Genomic DNA, 7,249 nt, shown 5'->3' on the forward strand with positions numbered 1-7,249 from the left:
ACTGCCTCGGTTTTTTCTAACCAACGCAGTGTTGCAGTTGCCCCTTCGTTACCTGCAAATTCAGCGGGTTTGCAAGCAAGAAATTCTTTGTAAGTGCAACCAGGCGTTGCAGCTTTCATTCTTTTAGGGAGTGGGGCCTGCTGCGGATCATGATCGTCATGATTACCGCCTCCATTTATGCTGTTACTGCCGTTATCTTCTGGAATACGTTTACTAGGAATTAATTGTGGTTCGGCAGGTTTTCGAACAACAGCTACAATTTCTGGAATAACATGAGCTATCCCTTGGGCGATAAAATGCTCGATATCTTGTCGAGTTATATATTGATCTTCCTGTTCTTGCTCAGATTGATTTACTTCATTAATTGGTTCATTGTTAGCGTTTTCCATCTGCTAATTGGTAAAATTATTAGTGTCTAACTTATCAATGACAAAATTCACATAGATACACATAGATTATCACAATATACAAGTATCACCAAAATTGTCGATTTCTCGACTTTTACTTTGTTAGTATATTGTATATGCATCCATACACACCGTATCTTACAGAGTTTTATTGCCCATTTTACAGAATTTTAAGTTACTATCATACAACACGGCTTTCTGTGGTTTAACTGACTGTTCTAGTAACGATGCTCCCTTTCATCGTACTTCCAAGTTAGATGCTCCCCCATTTCCCTGATCTTATTACCTGTACCTATCAGTTCTTCACCGAACTGACGGAGTTCAACTAGGTTTTCATTACTCATGGGAGGATTTGGGAGTGGTTCTGGGTCAAATTGTGGAAGGAAGCTATAAGGACTGTTAACTATATTTTGGAATTGCCAATCATTAGTCCACCATTCCTCCATTTGGCCTAATGGTCTGGTATGAACTAGTGGGTCTGGAATAGTTGGTCCTAGGTTTAGTGGGAATTGAACTGTAGCCGGGTAAGAAAAGAGATTATCGTTGATAGGCTCTAAAACATCACAATTCTCCAGTAGACGGTCTATTTCGTCCTGGAACGTGAATTCCTCAGATTGTTTAGAGCTTTCGCCAATCTCTATTCCCTTTTGTTTCAGATCTATTCCTATTTCTTTTTCAGGTGGTTTTGAACTTTCTCCAGTTTCTATTTCCTTTCCCTTGCTCACACTCACAGGATTTTCTATTTTAGGGAGTTTCCTAGTGGCAGGTTTCCTACGGCGCACTTTCCTCCACCCTACATATCTTCTCTTCTTTTTAGGTTTGGCTTTTTCCAGCGGTGGAGCTTGGAATTCCACAGGTTCTTCTATGTCAGCAATGTAACCAGTAAAGTCGTGAGAGACTTCGATAGGCACTGGATATAAGTTGAGATTCTGGAATGTTTCCGACATCTCATTCATGCTGCATAGCATATATGTAAAATGCAATGTTAAAACTTTGGAACAAAGTTTAACAAACAAAACACTGAAGTTTTATTGCATACTAATTTATACAAAGAACAACAGAAATAAACACACTTAGGACTTTATTTATTTACGGGATTGTGATTTCTCTTACTAGACCCAACTTATCGGATATTTAGAGATTAGCATTTTCTGCTACAGTAGCTAGCATATAGAGATTTGCCCATTTCCCGTCTATTTTATCTTCCCAAGGTGTACTATTACCCAACTCTTGGACTTCTGGGTTAAACCTAACTCTCTTGGTTCGGGGTTTCTTTGTCTCCTGACTCTTTTTAAGTATCGAATCCCTTTTCTCTGGGGAAAAAAGATTCCTTCTTCTAGGTTTACTGGGTTTTTAGAAGAAGATGCAACATCTATTTTATGGTAGATGGCAGACATCTTTTGTTTACCCATACTGTAACTATCAAATAATCAGTTAATAAAACAAATAATCACAGAATAACAATTAGTAAAATTAAATATTTTGAACATAATACTTAATTTAGGCTTAATCAGTGGCTCGATCAGTGGCTCAATTTAATAATTAGCTCTGATACCACCTTCGCTGTCACGGCTCCCCGACCCACCCTGGACGGAGTCGGGGGACCGCGAGACAGTTCCCGTGGTATTTAATTAATGCGGCAGCGGAAGTCTTTTTATAACAGGATCTTTTATCCGTGAAATATGCTCGTTTAATATATTACACAAAGTTTAAGGGATAAATCCCATAATTTACAATAAGTTGATTTCACACAGAAATCTTTATTTTTCAAAACACGTTTTATTGGTTTATTTACACTGAGCCACTTCTCTGAGCTTGATAGTGCTTTACTGCACTTTTCCTGGATCACACAGATCACCTGAAACATGTTTGAAAAAGGTTTTGTCAGCGGGGAAATACTGAGTGAATCATTCTGTTTTCTAAAACGACCCGTTAGTTATAATTTACAGTATTAAGAGCGATTACAATGTTTCTATCAACCAATTATCAAGAATGGGTATTTGTCACTCGATTCATTTCTGTGACTGTGGTCATACCACTATTGGGTCCCGTTGCCCAAATAGTGACGGTGTACTCACACAGAGTAATAATAACTCACATAGAGTAATATTCACTCACATAGAGTGATAATAACAGTAATGTGCACAATACCCCACATACCAGCTGTAATTTGGTGATTACAAAGACTTAATCCCTGTAATTATAACCTTGAAAATAATTTGAGGTATTGTAATACTTACTCACAAACTGTGAGAAAACAGTTTAAAAAGAAGAATGACTCACATTGCAGATTAACGAGCAATAGATATAAGCCTACTGATTAGCCTTGCTTAAACCTAATTTAACACAATGCACACACACAGGTTAGTAACTAATACAGCAGTTACGTCAATTCACGAGATTAAACCTTCACAACGATTAATCAGTGCAATACTCGATAATTCAATCGGATTCACAACGAATAACAGAGCATAGTCCGAATTCAAACAGCACTCTAATATTCAAGTCGAAATCACGACGAATAATCAAAGTACAAGCTCAATTGAGCAGCACCCGGACTATCGTTGGATAGTTATAATCGATCGGACGTTGAATCGTAATAGCGATCGAGTTATTACCCTGATTGCGGCAGCGTTTCGATAATTGTGTGTGTGTTGGACTGTTTTGCTTATAACTCGACGTATATTATGAATTTTAACGTCGTTCAAGTGCCAGATTTCAAGTCCCAACCCCTGCTATTTATACTGAAATTTTGACACCGTCGCGTAGCGCGAGGGGGTACCCCTTTAGGCGTCTCGCTACGCGAGTGACCACCCTACTTTCATAGACTAGGTTTTTGCGTGTGTAGGCTTGCTGAGTCGATAGATTTTTAAAATTCTATTTCGACAGAGAGTTATGATGATAATCGTAGCTAGGGTTTTGCCCCCCCTGAGTTTTAGGGGCCCTGATCCTGATTCCGATTGTTCTGGAAATTTTAGGGTTAGTGCAGGATTACTTGGGTTTCTCAATTAGGGTTTTCTTAATAGCTAATTACCATCCTAATTATGGATTCTAGTGTCAGTTGTTACACCAAGCTTCCTAGAACAAAAGGGGGGCATGATACAATATGGGTAATCGTAGATCGACTTACAAAAAGCGCTCACTTTCTACCCATCAAAGAAGCTTATTCTTCCGAGAAGATGGCAGAGATTTATATGAATGAGATCGTATCCCGACACGGGGTGCATGTGTCAATCGTCTCGGATAGGGATACCAGATTTACTTCGCGCTATTGGCAAAAGTTTCATGAGAGTGTGGGTACGAAGTTACACATAAGCACTGCATACCACCCTCAAACTGACGGCCAGTCAGAAAGAACCATTCAGACACTTGTCGATATGCTGAGAGCGTGTGTCTTAGACTTTGGGGGAAATTGGGACGACCACTTGCCAGTAGTGGAGTTTTCTTATAATAACAGTTACCATAGTGGTATTCAAATGGCTCCTTATGAATTACTGTACGGGAGAAAATGTAGAACTCCCGTATGATGGGGCGAAGTAGGGCAAAGAGAGCTTGCGCCAAGTGATTTAATAGCAGTAACAAATGAAAAGATAAAATTGGTGAGAGCTCGACTGAAAGCTGCCCAAGATCGGCAAAAAGACTATGCGGACAAGAGAAGGCGTCCTATTGAATTTCAGGTCAGAGATTATGTCCTATTGAAAGTGTCGCCATGGAAAGGCATAATCCGTTTCCGTAAACGTGGTAAGTTAGGTCCTCATTTCATTGGGCTGTTTAAAATCTTAGCTCGAGTTGGAAAAGTTGCATATCGATTAGAATTACCGCCTTCCTTAGACAGGATTCACAATACCTTCCACGTATCACAATTGAGAAAGTGTCTTGCGGATGAAACCGCATTAGTACCTCTCGATGACATCGTGTTGGACGAGGGGTTAAATTATGCCGAAAGACCAATAGCCATTAAGGATGTTAAGGTGAAGAATCTACGCAACAAAGCTGTTCGACAAGTGTTGGTGCAATGGCAGCACCGAAAGGGCTCAGAACTCACGTGGGAAGCTGAAGATGAAATGAGGAAGCAATATCCGTTTCTTTTTGGTATGTACGCGTTTAAATTTTGTTATACGTTCAGGTTTTGGGGACGAAACCTCTTTTAAGGGGGGTAGACTTGTAACACCCCAAAAATGATTATTTCAATTAAGATAAAATGTAGAAGCAAAAGGGGTAATATTTAAATTAAGAAGTGTTTGAAAATTTAGGGACTAAAGTTGTAAATGCCTAAAAATCAATTTACTAAAATGAATAATACCAAAAACCCACACATAGTTCGTGTGTGGGTTCTGGTCGATCAACAAGGGGAGCAAAGGAGGGGTTCAACCCTAGTTTGTCAAAATCCACATGAATCAAGTGAAATCTTGAGAAAATTGAAAGTATAAACAACGAATTCTAAGCTCCAAGACTTGTTCTTCGAAGTGGTAAGTTGAATTTTTATGATTTAGCAAATTGTAGGAAATAGGTCTTGATCAAATCTGATTGCATGATATGAAAGTTATGAAATTAAGTTAAGATTATGATGTAGGATCAGAATTATGTCTGAATTCTAGAAAATTTGTGGTTAATAGCCAAGACCCAAGTTGATGAGAAGTTGCTAGGGTTAAATTGATCAAGTTTTGATATGTGTGTGTGTTGTTGAGGAATAACCTCGTTTATGATGTAAAATCACTGGATAATCTGATTTAGAGTAAAGCTTAATTGAATGTTATTGAATGATTAAAGGAATTAGCTTAGTAATATATGTTAGTTAAATGAGTAAATGTCCCAAAAATGTGAAACCCGCCATGTGTTTGATGAAATGCTTGAATGAATAACTATGTGTAATATTGAATGTAATGGAATGAAGTTCCGGGTACTAAACAAATGAACGGATGTGTTAATATAGGCGTAAAGGAAGAGGGCTCAGGTTCTAAGAAGTCGGAAAGCTCACAAGACAAAGGTATGTTTTGTGGCATACAAAACCTTAATTATAATTTTGTTTGTAATATGATAATTAACCCTTGTCGAAAAGGCTATGGTGATTAGTAAGTAACTAGCAAATCCCTTGCGGATTTGGTTGTTATAAGAATTATAATAAGTTATGCAAATCGACCGGTTCTAGTGAACAAGTCGAGAAGATTAAGCTAACATCCGTTTTGAACGGGTGGTTTTGAATGCTATAATGAATGCTAGAAGCTTAATCCGTTGTACGGATAGAAAGAAGAATTTATGTTGAAAGCAAATAACCCAACTAAACGGGTCGAATGCGTATGCTTAACTCTCATTGAGAGTGTTTATGCCATACCCAAGTATTTGGGTAGTCGAATGTGTAAAAATGATGAAAGCTCATATGCGGATGGAACTAAAACGATGGAATTATGATTAACAAGTGTGATGACTAATTTTTAAGTCTTGTTTTTGAATGTAGGTAAATCCTCACTTTAGGCGATTTGGAGATTTGGAGCGAGCACGTGTCCATGTCTTGTTATGCCAAACGCTTCCGCTAGCTTATTCGCATCTTTTGGGTTTATAACTTGCCGTTTTGTCCAACTTTGTTAGTAGATGTACATTTGAAAAACTTGTTGTCTTTACTTTTGGTAGTTTATGTCTTTGGATCGTAAAATGTTGTTTAGTAAATTATGTTAAGAAAACAGGGGGCATGTTCGTTTTATGAACGGGTCATGCCCAATTTTTGTAAAAATTCAATTATGTATCAAAGTTGGAATTATTGATGTCTATTAAATTACTTTTGTAAAGATTTTATTATTACGGAAAAGCGGTTGTTACCCGCCGCAATGCGTCCATTTTTTCCCTTTTGAAAACTTCCCCGCAACGGGCGGGTCCTAGAGCGATTAAGTTGTTATTTTGTACGTTTTACGTTTCTGGATACTTTCTTCGCATTAAGACACTGTAACGGGTGTGCGTGGTTCAACGATTTTAGTCTCATTTTCATTAAGTGTAATTTTTACCATTTTATCTATTTTATTTTTACGATGTTGAGAGTCGTTGTCGTTGTGGCATTGGTGCTACTTGGCACGGTTTTATGAACGTTTTTAACCAATTAATTTTTTTACTAATATTTTGTTTCAGTTTACCCCTATAGTTCCTTTACTTAAAAACTATTTTTACGTGCATATTTTATGTACGGGTATGTATAAATATGATTTGTTCTACATTCCGACGTAAACTTTTTTATAGACAAGTCATGTCAAATATAATACGTTTTCGTTTAAAAAAATAATTTTTACGTGCATATTTTTATGTACGTTTTGGTATAAATTCAAGTTGTTCTACGTTTCGATGTAAACTTTTTTGGGAAATGATTCCGGTCAAATATAATATGTTTTCGTGTTTATTTTATATTTGTTTCGTAAAGTTTTTTTTTCCGAACCGAGTGGAGTCAAATTATGGCTTCTTTTTCTCCTCTTTTTCCGAAAGCTCTAATTAATCCCTTTCGATTACATGTGCATATTTTCCTTCATACCCGTTACATTTTCTATGTATGAGTTTGGTCACATATAAAACGTTATGATTGTTCGATATGAATTCCATTTACTTTACGTTTGGTCCAATTACAATGCTTATACAGGTTACACTGAGTTCAACTGGATATGTCGAAATGGGTGTTTTCATATGGTTGATGCATCATATACCGTTTGGACTAATCCATTCAATGTTTATGATGTACCCGCGCCGCAACGCGGGCGGGTCTTAACCCTAGTTGTTATAAAGTAAAAAATGCAACTACAAACCCTAGGTGGGTTTTGTGTTGAATTCGATGTAACTTCTGGTTTCGAAGACGAAATATTGCAAGA

The 7,249-nt window shown here is 37.4% G+C and overlaps 1 long non-coding RNA gene across 1 annotated transcript; it reads left to right on the plus strand.

Moving 5' to 3' along the window:
• Nucleotides 1-4,738: 4,738 nt before the first annotated feature.
• On the plus strand, nucleotides 4,739-6,114 carry LOC110902515. Its single transcript, XR_002571170.2, has 3 exons — nucleotides 4,739-4,876; nucleotides 5,341-5,394; nucleotides 5,863-6,114. It is a non-coding gene; the product is annotated as an uncharacterized LOC110902515 (long non-coding RNA).
• Nucleotides 6,115-7,249: the final 1,135 nt, after the last annotated feature.

This window comes from Helianthus annuus, chromosome 13, assembly GCF_002127325.2.
Source record: "Helianthus annuus cultivar XRQ/B chromosome 13, HanXRQr2.0-SUNRISE, whole genome shotgun sequence".
Classification (NCBI taxonomy): Eukaryota; Viridiplantae; Streptophyta; class Magnoliopsida; order Asterales; family Asteraceae; genus Helianthus; species Helianthus annuus.